This window comes from Paramisgurnus dabryanus, chromosome 6 (genome assembly GCF_030506205.2).
Source record: "Paramisgurnus dabryanus chromosome 6, PD_genome_1.1, whole genome shotgun sequence".
Classification (NCBI taxonomy): domain Eukaryota; kingdom Metazoa; phylum Chordata; class Actinopteri; order Cypriniformes; family Cobitidae; genus Paramisgurnus; species Paramisgurnus dabryanus.
Window position 1 is genome coordinate 33,798,168 of NC_133342.1, and position 15,813 is coordinate 33,813,980.

General features: G+C 43.1%; 1 pseudogene; it reads left to right on the forward strand.

Annotated features, from left to right (window-relative positions):
• The first annotated feature begins 7,940 nt into the window (after positions 1-7,940).
• Positions 7,941-8,057, forward strand: LOC135767516 (5S ribosomal RNA; annotated as a pseudogene).
• The last annotated feature ends 7,756 nt before the right edge of the window (positions 8,058-15,813 follow it).

Here is a 15,813-nt window from a genome sequence, read left to right on the forward strand (position 1 = left end):
GCCATTCACTTTATTCATAAGCCTGTCATTTCTCAGATGCGGACGGTGCCCGAGGCACAGCGCTCTGGAACTGTCCAAGGTCCTGGATGACACATACGTCTGACGTACATCAGACGATCAGCTGTTCATCTGCGTCACAGATCACTCACTAGAGCACCTGTCAATACAGGCTATTTATGGATCGTTGACGTTATCACCTCCCGTGACAATTATGCTCACTTGTCTTAGAGCATGGGCATGGTCTTAGAGGTTTCTCATTTGACAATTGTGACACGGCCGGCTGGTCCCCGCCGTCCACGTTGCCAGTTTACAGCTTCGACATCCCTGCTTCGCACTACTGAGGTTTGTTGCATTAAAGGTGCGCCCATTAGCTCACCTGTATGCACGATATGGTTTTTAATTATATGCGTCCACCGTGCGCTCAGAGAAGCTCACATGTACACGCTATAACATTCTGGTATACAATAAGATGCGCTTGGGAAAGCTCACCTGTATACACAGCTGTGTTATGATTTGTGACACATACATTGTTGTTCATCTGTGTACGTTCACGGTGCGTTGGGTGCCCACCGTTACGTTCATCAATCATATTGGTACACATTCACGGCGCGTTCTGTGCACTGATTTATCTATACGCATTCACGGTGCACTGAAGAGTTCACCCGTGTGCGCACAATTTATTATCAGAACACATGACGGCGCGCTCGAGAATCTTGCCGGCCTGTGCATTATAACACTCTGATTCATCTATATGCATTCACGATGTATTCAAGTGTTCACCTGTGCCCGTGCAATTTATAGTCAATACACATTTACGGCGCGCTTGGAAAGCTCACCGATCTGTGCACTATAATACTACCTATATGCATCCCGATGCGCTCGAGGGTGCACCTGGGTTCACACTATTGTGGTATCTGTATAATCCCACGCTACGAACCGTTCTGCCGCATATTATAGTCAGATCGGCCGTTCGTGAGCTTCGCAGATCACTCACTACGTATGTCTGTTGCTTACAGTGGTTATTTAGATGGATCGTTGAAACCATCGCACTGGCTCACGCCCCTCTATGAGCTATGTCCTATATAGAGCCCACTCTCTGCGAGTTTGGCTTCTTCATGAACTTGGTCTACAGGGGTATCTATATCTATATTTGATATCTGCTACGCGGCCGGCTGGTCTTCGCCGTCTACGTTGTCAGATTGTACAGCTTAGACGTCCCTGCCCTACGAGCGCAGGTTCTCTCGGCTCAATCATGCACGCTCATGCGTTTTATGTGTACACCACGGTGCGCTCAGCGAGCTCACCAACGTGACTCTGAATTTACTTATCTCGCACAGCCGCGGCGCGCTCGGTACCTCGCCGTCTTGTGCTATGTTATGTGCCCCCGGTGCGTTTAAAACCCCACCGTGTGCGCGTCAACAATTTATATGGTGCTTACACATTTGCTTTTTAAGCTGTGAATATGCCGGGTATAGGGCCACACGCAGTGTCTCTCCGGTAAGGCACTTCAGTACGTTGTGTATGCACGGCGTGATGGGATTACGTTCCCCCATAGCGTCAGCTAACTGACGCAATGCGAAGTGAACCGTATTGAAAGGGAACGCTTAGGTTACTCACGTAACCCCGGTTCCCTGAAATAACGGGAACGAAGCATTGCGTCTCTTGCCGTGCTACAAACGTCTACGCAGCGAGTGTTATTCGGCTGCGCGCTTCAGTCGAATATAATGAGCTCCTGACGATTGAACCGCGCTTATATAAGGACGCGTTCCTCCCGCGCGCGGGTTCAAACGTCATTGGTCTGTACTTTGTACAGACGTTAACCAATAGGCTTCAGTCACGGAGTAAACAGGAGTTTCCCCCCATAGCGTCAGCTAACTGACGCAATGCTTCGTTCCCGTTATTTCAGGGAACCGGGGTTACGTGAGTAACCTAAGCGTTCCCATTGACTTTGATTTGTGTTCAACAGAATAAAGATACGATTTGGATGAGTAACATCTGTGAACAAAGTAAAACTAAATAGAATCACAAGAATGGCCAGGAAATGATAGGTTTTAAAAAAAAGTCAGTGGATAAACTGTATGAAATTGCTGTGTAGAGGAAAGCCCTATTTGAATTCCATCTCGTTGTCATTATAGAATACCAAATCAACTAGAGCAATATACAAATAAACTTTTGTACCAACTGCAATACGTTTTTTGAACAAGGGATATAAAATGTGAAATCATTATTTAATTATTTGTGAATTGATTATTGTATTTTAGGTACCATTATTCTGATGTGTTTGTGAATTATATGTTAATTGTATGGTGAGGCCAAAGACCAATTTCCACACAGGAAAATCCCCAGTGTTAAATTAACTCTACCAGTGTTAAATCAACATTATTTGGTGTTTATATAATCCACACCAAGATCGGTGTTAAAAAAGACTGGTGTTAAAAATATAACTCTGAATCAGTGTTAAAGTTAATGAGATAATGAAGTGATGATTAAGACATTAATGGTGAACACCTGCTGGTCATTCAAATCAATTACATTTTGGACATTTTTCTGTCTATTAATTTTTATTTTGATGACTCGTTTTCTGGAGAAAATACAAAAATAATAAAGAAAGACAAATTATTAAATGCAATAGATGAATACTGTTGGGTGTATGCCTCCAAAAGCTGCAATCTTTCACGTTTGCCTCTCTGCATCAGCTTCTCTGTTTGAAAAATAAAATGATAACTTGCAGAGTTATTTTCTAAATGGATAAGTTTGACTTCTAAACAGCTTTTAGAATAAAATACAAGTGCTTAACTATTCCAGTATCCACACGCGTGATTTAGTAGACAAATCTTCTTTCTGACGTAATGTCTCACAAGTCAAATAGACATTTATCACAAAATGTAGCACATTAAATCTAAGTTTGTGTTTAGTTCATTTGAAGTCACCATTACTGTGATTAGTGTTTCCTTTAGTTAGGCATTTGTCCCTTGACCTTCACTGATCTAACTATCCTCTTTTAGCAGTTGCAACATTGTTTAAGTAATACCACTTGTTCATTGCGTCATCTAGAGGGAAAACCTTCCAGACCTTCTCAGTTTATTTTTATTATTTTCTACTCTGCAAATCATTGAAACATTTGATATCAAATTAAATATGAGGAAACAGTCATATAAAAAGCTTCATGAATTCTGATACAAATCTCAACAATGGTGATAGTTATTGGTAAGAAAGTTGCTACATTTTTGTCATGTTGCAATGCATGATGGGATTTATGAATGAGTTTTCTGCAATCCTGGTACCCAGCATGCACTGCGGCATGAAGCTTTGTTGTTGTTTGTCACCATGATTGTGTTTTATAGGCTGATTGTTGATGTCTCAGTGTGTCTGACTGACACCACAGATTAGATTTGGGTAAACAATATTTAATACAGCACTGTTGGATTTCAAGAGCCTCACAGGGTTGGCAGAACATAAATTAAACACTTATATTCAGTGATTACTTTTTTATGATATCATTGAATCCCAAGACTTACACTTTCATAATAATAAACATAGTAACAGTTAAAGACTTCATCTCTCTCATCTTCCTCTGCTTTAACAGATGTGTTTTATAACCCACTGCCACAATGAGCAGAAGAAAACTAACGCGAAACTTCAAGGCCCAAGTACCCAACTAAAGGAAACACTAATCGGAGCAATGGTGACTTACTTTATTAACCAGATTTACAGCAGTTCTTTAGAAGTTAAACCCATCATCCATGTAACTCCAACAAAATCAAAATTTTAAGACAGGAACAATTCCAAAATTGAGTTGATTTGACATGGAAGGACCAGCAGGTGTTCACTATTAATGACTTAATCACTTCATTATCTTATTAACTTTAACACTGATTTTGTGTTTTTTTTTAACACCAATCTTGGTGTGGATTATATAAACACTGAGCAGTGTTAATTTAACACTGGGGATTTTGCTGTGTACTTTAACAGCACATATATTATATTACAATCTCCCACATTCACAGGTGGCCACAAACCCTTATTTCTAGAGCTGTATTTTACAAAAACTAATAGTGGTTTGATGTTGTTTGATTAAAGACACATTAAGTTTTTGTAAAGACTCTCAGGTATTCTGTATCACTGGGCTGCAGCTCTCATTGCACAGTAATATAAAGCTAAATCTTAAGAGTTACACTCTTAAAATTGTGTTGAGTGGATTGTGATGATCCAGAACCTTCATGTCGTAAATACTGACGTTCACTGTTAGGATGCTGTCTGTACCAGTAAAGCCAAATAACTGCTGGTTGTCTCATATGTGCAGCTGAGTGTTACAGATTCTCCTTCACATTTGATCATATTTGTTTCTTCTTCTCTTGGTCCAATTCGATCAGAAAATGCACCTGCAATGAAATTGATTACATTTTAAAGGGGTCATATGATGAAAATGTTAGCATTGCCACTTTGTAGGTGTGAGCAAAAATAGGTCATTGAAATTTGGCTTTCATTATGATGTCATAAGGATATCTTATTAGAATAATACCGCCTCCTTAATCTGAACTCTCCAACCACTGCACTGCCGTTTAGTGCAGAGAGAAAGAAAGAGAAAAGAAGGACTTGACAGCACAATTGAGTTTGAATTACAACAAACCACCATCATTGTGATCAGTTTTTGCACTTTATCCACTCATTTGCATTTTAAAAAACACACCCAAAACGACACATTTTTGGACTTGACAGCACAATAGAGTTTCAATTACAACAAACCACCATCATTGTGATCAGTGTTTGCACTTCATCCGCTAATTTGCATTTTAAAAAACACACCCAAAACGACACATTTTTGCTCAAACCTACAAAGTGGCAATGCTAACATTTTCATCATATGACCCCTTTAATATGAAATTTATCATCAGAATTATTAAAACCTTACAACTCAGTTTTTTAAATATACTGTCGCATCTTAACAAATTATATTTGCTTTCACAACAAACTGTGGTAACTATTTGTTCAGTCTGGTGATTTTATATTTACCTAAAACTGCAATGAAAATCACGAGTAGAGTCATCTGTGTCTCCATGATAACGGTCATACAGTAGAGTACTGGATACAACTTTACTGTACTGTATATTGTGAGTGAGGTGTACAATTAAACTGTGGTGTTGAAAATCAATGAAATGTTATTATAGTTAAGTAAAACAGTGTTAAATATTAATATATGAGTGGGTGTGGTTAGTAAAGTGCAGAGCTGTAAAATCCATGCGCCATGAGTAAAAGTCCTCTCTAGTATTTTGTTTCAATCGCCTAGATTTGCTAATTAGCACAGTTTTTCAGCAGGAGATAACCTCCTGACTCGCTGGTGTTTTAAGCCCTCAACAAAGCCTTCAAGGCAGCGCTGTAATCACAATAATGGTGACTTAAAATGAAACAAAACATCAACATCTAAACCTAATAAGTGAATTGTGTTTTCCACAGCAATATATTTACTGAACATTAAGATAATGTTTTATAACAGTTTTAAAATAATAAAATGCAATGTTTCTTTATCATTTACATAACAATCAATCAATCAAGTCAATATAATAAACAGTTATTGTTTTAAACATCGTGTGAACATTGTTGTTGCTCCTTTCGACCAAATGTCACAAGGTGACGATCTTTTTAAGGGCGGAACCAAAGTTAAGGAAGTTTGGTTCCGCCCGGAAGGTTTCCCACCGGGCCGTATTCAAGGACGGACCTTCTCACTTCCTGGTTTCCAGGGATACCTAATCGGGCTTTACGAGCCACAGGTGAGAAGAGTTAAGTAAGCGAAGTGTGATTGGAGGCTCTGGGAAAGGGAGATGAATAAATAGCTCTGCTGAAACACAAAGAGAGGCACGTCAGACACGAGAGGCGATCGACACGGGGAAAGCTCCTCTGCCTAAGGCAGCAAGAGGATCCGTACCTTTTGAAGAGCCCGTAGGCTCTGTTGATCCGGGCTGCGCTACGAGCGCGCGGAAAGAGGACAGGAGCCACGAGAGGCGAAAGAAAGGCAGGACGGGAAGAGAGAGAGTAAAAGAGCACCCCGAAGAGAGCTTTTGCTGGATGGAATAGTGCGATTGTGAGGACATCGTGAACCTTAAAGGTTATGAGGAGAACGAACATATGACTGATTGAGACGAAGTGGAAAAGGGGATCTAAAACGGCATCGCTGTGAGTACTAGAGCAAGCTGAAAGTGACTGTTGTATTGACCTGGTTTATGTTAATTCCCTTCAGGAGAAGGAGGACGGCCCTACCCCTCATAGAGCGTGGTGGGTGAACTGAGGAAATATTTACCGAAGCAGACACAATAACGAACATCACTAGCTGGGCCGCATATTTCCATCGCCAAACCTGAACGAAGCGAAGTGAGAGAAGACGGGCGTCCTTTTTGTACACTTGGAGTGGTGGGTGCGTCTTTGTGCTGTGGAAACCTTTATTTTTGACGTGGTGCTGTCTATTGCTGTGGGTTGCTGTGTTTGGCTGTGTGTTTTGTCAGATTAACCCCCGCCTTCACACACTTCGTCAAGGGAAGACAAAGAGGCTGCTGGCGTAGTTAGTACAGTACAGCATACGTTGTGAGAGTGCTTCGGGCCTCCAGAAATAGTACGGTGCTCAGAAACGATTCTCCCCCCTGTCTAGCCATTGGGTGGATGTGAAGAGTGGCGGTGAAGAGCTGAGGAAGCAGCAGAGGTGTGAGTACGATTTGGGGCTATTATTGTTGATGTTTTCCTTTGCATAAACGTTGTTGTTGCAGAGAGAGAGGTGACGTAATCCCTTCGTCCCGTGGCCTCTACAAAGGGGCGCCCCTATCCAGCATTCGAACACCTGACAGCAACGAGGAAAGGGCAGCGCTCGGCCCGGTGAGACGCTGGGATTTTCTGCCCCTCTGCTACCATCTACTGGTCGTGAAGGTTCGCCCCCGACGCTACCTAGGAATTACTTACCCCAGCACATGTCGCGCCGATTGCTGTAAGCCCGCCACTGTGCTTTGTGTCCAAGTCGATACCTGTGGAGAGAAGAGGAGAGAGAGTGATTATTCTGAGGAGAAACAGAGTGAGACCTGTACTTACGGTACGCTGAGTCCAGCTAAGAGGTGAGAGCCATCGTAAAGCAAATTAACTGTGCTTTGTGTCCAAGTCGATACCTGTGGAGAGAAGAGGAGAGAGAGTGATTATTCTGAGGAGAAACAGAGTGAGACCTGTACTTACGGTACGCTGAGTCCAGCTAAGAGGTGAGAGCCATCGTAAAGCAAATTCACTGTGCTTTGTGTCCAAGTCGATACCTGTGGAGAGAAGAGGAGAGAGAGTGATTATTCTGAGGAGGAACAGAGTGAGACCTGTACTTACGGTACGCTGAGTCCAGCTAAGAGGTGAGAGCCATCGTAAAGCAAATTAACTGTGCTTTGTGTCCAAGTCGATACCCGTGGAGAGAAGAGGAGAGAGAGTGATTATTCTGAGGAGAAACAGAGTGAGACCTGTACTTACGGTACGCTGAGTCCAGCCAAGAGGTGAGAACCGTCCAAAGCAGAGTAACTGTGCTTTTGTGTCCAAGACGATGCCTGTGGAAAGAGAAGAAAGAGAGCGAGTGAACGACCTGAAAAAGGAACTGTGTGAAACCCTGCCAGCGAGATAACGAGAGCCTGAAGAGGCCGTTATTTTAAGTTCCCCTCCCTCTCTCCCCTATTTATTCTATTTTAAGTAATTTAAATAAAGAGTATTTTAATATTATGCTTACTGTGTGTGTCTGGTCATTGGGGTGGCTTTGGGAATCTCCTCGAGGTGGAGAAAGGGGCGTGACCTTACTTAAATCTGGGTCCACCCCTACCTGTGACACAAACATTCAGCAATCACCACGAGTTGTTGCAACCGCGAACAGCACAATATGTCCCGGAGCCGTGTCGGCGTGTAACAGCATCCATGGTTTACTTTTTCTGCACACTAACAGCAGCCATATCACCCTGTAGCCCAAGACAGCTTGCCCACTAAAGCTAAGCAGGGCTGAGCCTGGTCAGTACTTGGATGGGAGACCACCTGGGAAAACCAGGTTGCTGCTGGTAGAGGTGTTAGTGAGACCAGCAGGGGGTGCTCACCCTGTGGTCTGTGTGGGTCCTAATGCCCCAGTATAGTGACGGGGACACTATACTGTCAAAAAAAAGCACCGTCCTTCGGATGAGACGTTAAACCGAGGTCCTGACTCTCTGTGGTCATTAAAAATCCCAGGATGTCCTTCGAAAAAGAGTAGGGGTGTGCCCCGGCATCCTGGCCAAACTTGCCCATTGGCCTACTAATCATCCCTCATACTAATTGGCTATATCACTCAGTCTCCTTTCCACTTATAAGCTGGTGTGTGGTGAGCGTTCTGGCGCAATATGGCTGCCGTCGCATCATCCAGGTGGATGCTGCACATTGGTGGTGGTTGAGGAGATTCCCCCATTCATATGTAAAGCGCTTTGAGCACTGGAAAAGCGCTATATAAATGTAACTAATAATAAAAAGACAGTAAAAGATGCTAACCGGAAGTGCTTGGCAGATACAACAGGAAGTAGTTGGCAGAGTGAAAGGCTAATGGCGGCCCGCCTATTTCACCCAGGAAACTTGTCTATAGGCTTTGTTGAGGGCTTAAAACACCAACGAGCCAGGAGGTCACCTCCTGCTGAAAAACTGTGCTAATTAGCAAATCCAGGCGATGGGAACAAAATACTGGAGAGGACTTTTACTCATGGCACATGGATTTTACACCTCTGGTAAAGTGTACTTAGACATTAGTGAGGTGGAGCCTCTGTATGTGTGTGTCAAATAACTACATGGTGTGTTGGGGAAAAGGCGAGGAAAGAGCACAGCAAAATCCCCGGTGTTTATATGGGTACCACCAGCAGGGTGTTAAAAGTAACACCTAAGCAGTGTTAGAGTTAATTAGATACTTTAGCAATCATTTGAGTGATTATTTGATTATTGAAGACACCTAGTGATAATGAGCCGAACTACAACAACAACTTCCAGCTACTGCCTTAGATAAAATCAACTGAAAAGACATCTCTCTCATTACAAACCAGACCGACTTTTGTCTACTTAGAAATTGTTTGGTCACCATTATGGTGAGGAGTGGTTCCTTTAGTTGGCTGGATTGACTCTTGCAACAGTGTTTATTAAACACATTATTTGTTTCAAATGTAGTTAAAGCAAAGTTTATGTAGACTTTAATTTAAGATTTTTTTAGATTATAGATTTAAGTTAATTGTTTAACCAGTCAAAAAATTCATTATTCATAGAAAATTAGATGTTGATCAAATACGTATTCTCCATTGGATTTAACTTACAGAGCTTTCCTCAGAACAAGCTTTTCAAATTTTATTGTTAAACACTTGCCGGAAATACATTTTTGCCTCATGTGCAGATATCATGAATCACCCCATTAATCGGAACCATGGTGACAAACATAATGTTGCAAAGCATGCTGGGATCCACCATAGTATAAAACTAATGACTCCCAAACAAACTTTCCAGCAAGTATTTAACAATAAAATTGGAAAAGGTTGATCTGAGGAAAGCTCTGTAAGTTAAAACCATAGAGAATATATATTTGATCAACATTTTACTTTCTATGAGTACTGAATTTTTCGACTGTGTAAACAATTTACTTAAATCTACAATCTCTGTCATGAAAACTATATAATGACAAATAATGTTTCCAATAAACACTGTTGCAAAGACCTCAAAAGGAAAACAAGAGTCAAACTGCCAAACTAAAGGAACCACTGCTCACCATAATGGTGACCAAACAATTTTAAAGTAGACAAAAGTCAGTCTGGTTTGTAATAAGAGATATGTCTTTTCAGTTGATTTTATCTAAGGCAGTGGCTGGAAGTTGTAGTTGTAGTTCTGCTCATTATCACCAAGTGTCTTCAATAATCAAATAATCACTCAAATGATTGTGTCACAAGGCGGGGCTGGCTGCTGCTATAATTAAGCCACGCCCCTTTTTAACTTCCACCTCGAGGAGGTCCCCAAAGCCAACCCAATGACCAGACAACACAAGTGCACGTAAGTATAAAAGCATAAACTTTATTTAAATTAATTAAAATGGATATGGGAAATGGGGAGAGGAAAGGGATTTAAAACTAGACTCTTTGTTCTGCCCTCCAGGTGGGCCGTGATCGAAAGAGTAAGGGGGGGGCAAATGGTGTCAAGTGTCCAGGATCCAAGACACTGCGGGGGATGTGGGACTCAGGCTCCTCCGCCTGGTTTTAGGTTCCCGTGGCGCCAGGGGTTAAATTGGGATTTGTTATGTGAGGGGGCTCTGCGGGGAGGGGTACTTCAAGGGGTAACATGTTTAATACTGATGATAGCAAAGCCACTGGTGTGTTTCAATGACATTCTGGACCTCTGATAGGATTTGATAAGTTTCAGCTTTAAAGCTGTGCCAGAGGTTGACCCAAAATATTTTAAAAAGAGCGTCTGAATTTTAAATGATGCAAATCTATGAGTTTGACACCCTATATCCATTTGTTGCACATGTCATTATGCACAACTGATCAAACTTTAAAGGAAGTTAAAAGAATCAACCTCCTTGAATAATTCTAGGCATAAGATGCCCCAAAAGACTCAATTAACAAGAAAAGATACAACACACAGTACTGTATCATCAACATGTCTTATAAATTAGCCATAGAGATTCCCTATGCTGGTCAGCAGCTAAAACAATCATATAGTTAGGTTTGATTTGTGTAATCAAAATACATTATTTTATTAAACTATACAATAGTTATATCCAGTGTTATCCAGTTAACATAATGTATTTAGATGAGTGGCATACATACTTTAATCCTTTACACGTTTCTAGTCTTCTATGAAGTTTTCTCGACGTGGGCACCTCTCTCTCTCTCTCTCTCTCCCTCTCTCTCTCTCTCTCCAAATGATCCTGCGTGAGAGCGCGTTCTTGAAGTTCTGAGTTTATTCGCTTGAGTTGCATAACTTGCGCGAAGACGCATTTAAAGGGAAAAGCGCGTGTTTTCGCGGCAATTGCGGCGCCCAATTCGCGTCATTTTCATCGCCCGTGCGAGGACGCGTCTGATTGTTGCAACCTGATTGCGTCTTTGCATTGACTTTGTATCTAATCTGCTCGCGCAAATCGTTGAACTTGCGTTGGTGAATATGCCCCATAATGAATGAAAACGCATTATTCCCTTCGCGTCAGTGCACACACACCAGCGCAGCGAGTACACACACAAGCGCAGCGGATACACTGGCAAGAGCAGAGCGAGACCTTCAGCATATGTGCCGGGGCTTAGCCCCGGACGGCCCCGGCCCAATTTAAACCCTGCGTGGCGCCCTCCTCTTCCTCCTGGAGGCAGAATGAACAACAAGATAAGTGTTGGGCTTATAAAACTTCCTTCGTCACGTACCCTTTTTCGACTAGCACCGTGTCTCTTCAGTACGTGGTGCTGGGAGGTGGTTGTCGTAAGTGTTCCTTTGACTCACGTATATGTCTCTTCTCTCCCTCTTTGCAGACTGCCGCTAGAACACAGAAGATCGGTTAGTTATACTGCGATGACTCCCTCTCACCTTTTCTGCCGGGAACGACGTGCGGTAAGTGCAGTACAGGTAAGGTTTTGTTCGCTCCTTTCTCCACTTTCTTTCTCTCCACAGGCTGCGGCTGGGACACAAAGGTCGGTTATTCAGACTGCTGGTTTTCTCTCACCTCTCTACTTGGGACAACGTACAGTAAGTATGGTACAGGTAGGGTTTCCTCATTCTCTTCCTCTCTCTTTCTCTCCACAGGCTGCGGGCTGGGACACAAAGGTCAGTTATTCAGACTGCTGGTTTTCTCTCACCTCTCCACTTGGGACGACGTACAGTAAGTACGGTACAGGTAAGGTTTCCTCGTTCTCTTTCTCACCCTTTCTCTCCACAGGCTGCGGGCTGGGACACAAAGGTTGGTTATTTAGACTGCTGGTCTGCTCTCACCTCTCCACTTGGGACGACGTACAGTAAGTACGGTGCAGGTAGGGTTTTCCTTATTCGCTTCCTCTCTCTCTCTTTACGGGCTGCGGGCTGGGACACAAAGATCGGTTATTCGGACTGCTGGTTTTCTCTCACCTTTCCAGCTTGAGACGACGTACAGTAAGTACGGTGCAGGTAAGATTTCCTTCTTCGCTTCCCTTGTTCCACTCCACACAGTAACACTCCTGGTCAGATGGCAGTCAAATTATATGGACATTGTATTTGGATGAAATGTGGTGGACTTACAGTGACCGGGCTCTCACGATTTGCCAGATGTTTCGAGTTTTGTGAGGAAGCGTCGGGGGCAAAACCTCCCAACGGCTGCTGCGGCTTCAGAGGGGAAAATGCTACGCTGTCTCACCGAGCCGTGTGCTGCCCTCTCCTCTCCACTTCCTAGACTGTAGAACACTGGACAGGGTCGCCCCTTTGAAGAGGCCTTGGGACAGACGGGATCTGCTCCCCTCACTCTGCAACAATAAGCGTTATGTAGATGTATGTACAAGCAGCATTAATCTTTAGTTGTACTCACACAGCCTCTAACGGTCCAACTCTTCACCACCACTCCGCAGAACAACCCAGATACCAAGGATGACTGCTGAAGAACACCACAGTAATACTACACATCCAGAGCTCACTCACAGCATATGCCAGATAATAACAACTGAAACCGGCAGCCTTTTCGTTCTCCCACGGCGAGGTTAGCGAAGGCTGGGGTTTTCTGACAATACACACACAGCAGGACACAGCACCACGTCAAAGTGAAATTTCCACAACAACACAGACTCACCCACCGCACTCAAAGTGAACACTTAGGATGCCCCGTCTTCCTCCACTTCGCCGGAGTCCGTTAGACGGTGTTTAGCACAGCCCAGTCAGCATTCACGTCGCTGTGATAGCCCAAGTTGTCCTCCTCCGGCTCACCCACCACACTGTTTAGGGGTAGGGCCGTCCTCCTTTTCCTGGAGTTGTTCGCTACAAAACAGGTTAGTGTACAGTGTGTCCCAAACTCAATGTTTCATACTCACAATCACTGTAAGATCTCCTCTAATGCTCTCCTTTTTGGTACACACAGGCGATTATTTCCGGCCCCACAGAACAAGAAGTTTCTTCCCCCAACAGGGTTGTACAGCGATTTCACTTATGTCATAATATCCTCAGTATAGCAAACACTCACGCTAACTCCGCTTCTCCTTTTGTTTCGTTTCAGTTTCCAGTAGTCTCCAATCGTCTTCCAGCCACTATGGTTTACTTCGTCCCACACAGCCACGCCAGCTTAAGCCTGAGAGGGAAACAGCCCAACAATAAGCGCACCAAAACAGCACCAAACGAGCCCAACAACTGAACACAAACTGTGGTTTTAGATGATCCTTTATACTGCCCTGCTCGTCGTTTACTCCAATCATCAACCGCTAATGTTAACTAGACACACCTGTGTTCAATTCGCTGATTTTCCCCCTCGCGGCGCTTACCGGAAGTTCCGGTGTTCGTCTTTTTCTGTCCGGGCGGAAACACTTCCGGGTGAAACCAAACTCTCCTAATTTCGGTTCCGCCCCTGGAAAGATCGTCACCGTGTGACATCTGCTAAAGAATCTAATTAACTCTAACACTGCTTCGGTGTTACTTTTAAAGGGGCCATGGCATGAAAATCTGACTTTTCCATGTTTAAGTGCTATAATTGGGTCCCCAATGCTTCTATCAACCTAGAAAATGTGAAACAGATCAACCCATTAACTTAGTTTTGGTAAACCATTCTCTACAAGCACATACAAACATAGGTTGTTGAAGTTTGGCCTTATTTATGATGTCATAAGGAGGAATTATTAGAATAATACCGCCCCCTTAATCTGCACTATCCAACCACAGCACTGCCATTTAGTGCAGAGAAAAAGAGAGAGAAAAAAAGAATTCACAGCACAATTGAGTTTCAATTGCAACAAACCACCATCATTGTGATCAGTGTTTGCACTTCATCAGGTCATTTGCATTTTAAAGGACACACCCAACACGGCACATTTTTGCACACACCAACAAAGTGTCGATTTTAACATGTTATAATAAATTTTCTATATGGTATTTTGAGCTAAAACTTCACATATGGGCTCTGTGGACACCAAATATTTATTTGACATTTTAAAAATGTCTTGTGCCATGGCCCCTTTAACACCCTGCTGGTGGTACCCATATAAACACCGAGCCTGTGTTAATTTAACACTGGGGATTTTGCTGTGAGGAAAGACACAGCAAGCCGGACACTTGCGGTTTGCGCCGTTTTTTATCGGAGTAGATGTAATTTTGCAATGCAAAAGGTGTTTTAAATGTAATATTTCATAAGTAAACATTTTAAGTGAAAACCAGAACAGGTATACTGTATGTCCAAAAATATAGGTACAGATAAGCCTTTATTAATAAAATATCAATAAAATGATATCAATAAAAGATATTCTTTTCACATTTATTATAAATGACACTATAGCATATAAGGTTTATATCACCTGTGTTTATACTTTAATTTTTGAGTTTTTGTTTTTCTGAAATTTGTGAGTATTTGTGGAAGTGAAGGTGTCAAGATTAACATGAAACAAATGTTGTCGTCAGAGAGGCTGGACAATAATAATAAAGTGTGTTTTCATCATGACTTTCCCAGCCGTTTTTGTGGCAACTGCAGTGCCTGACCTACAGTAGGCGGCTGCCTTTGTCTTTCATGGTATTTAATAGCACATGGGATTGTAAGATGGCTGCACCTTTAAATAAAGTTTGACAATTTGTCTAACCAAAAATGCATTGCATTGTCAGGCAGCCGTTGACTGAACACATAAATGAATTGTGTTTCTTACATTTTCTTCTTTTTGTATTGTCGATTCTTTAATCGGGACTTAAGCCACGGTCACACTTTGACTTTGAGCATGCGAGTATTTGTTGGACGATCGTGGGGAGTAGGCAGTGAGCAGCTCATCAATATGATCTTTGGCGCTGCGTGACACTACTTGGTGGCTCTGAAAGGTCAACCCAAGGTAAGTATTTCAAATGACTGAGATGTTTCTCTCCTAAGGACGCTGCGTGGCACTGCTCAGTGGTTTTGAAAGATCAACACAAGGTAAGTACTTCGGATGACGGAGACGTCTCTACTCTCACAGGGGCGACGTAGGACACAAGCAAATAGCCTTTAGCTATAGCGGGAGGCAAGTACTTGGGCTGGTGACTGGGACTTTTTCCCTCTCACAGGGGCGACGTTGGACACAAACAAATAGCCTTTAGCTACGATGGGAGGTAGGTACTTTGACTGGTAACGGGGGCTTTCACTTTCACAGGGGCGACGTTGGACACAAACAAATAGCTTTTAGCTATGACGGGAGGTAGGTACTTTGACTGAGGACTCGGGCTTTTACTTTCGCAGGGGCGACGCGAGCGATCTTCTCCCGCACTGATGGGCGTATGGCAGGTGGAATTACAGGAAGGTGAGTAGAAAGGAATTTACAGACCTTAAGCGGTGGTGGGTGTCCAAATGTTGGCCTGTGCAGAGGCTCCAATACAGATGGTAAGGTTGGAAACTGTTACGGAGGGCCGAACGCTTTCCTTTCCTCTCCTCCAGCTGACGGGGTCAGAGATCTAGACAGGGGCGAACTTTGAAGGGCTCCACAACAGATGTAAGTACTCACACTGCTATTATCTTTTCTCCACAATTAACTTTCCTTCTTACAGATATTTTCCACTGTAGTGCAAAAAGTCTCACTTGCCTTGTTAGTTCTCTCCACCGCCTCACCAGGACCAGGGGATTTTCCTGATGTCAGCCCGGGGTGTCAACACTGAGCTCCG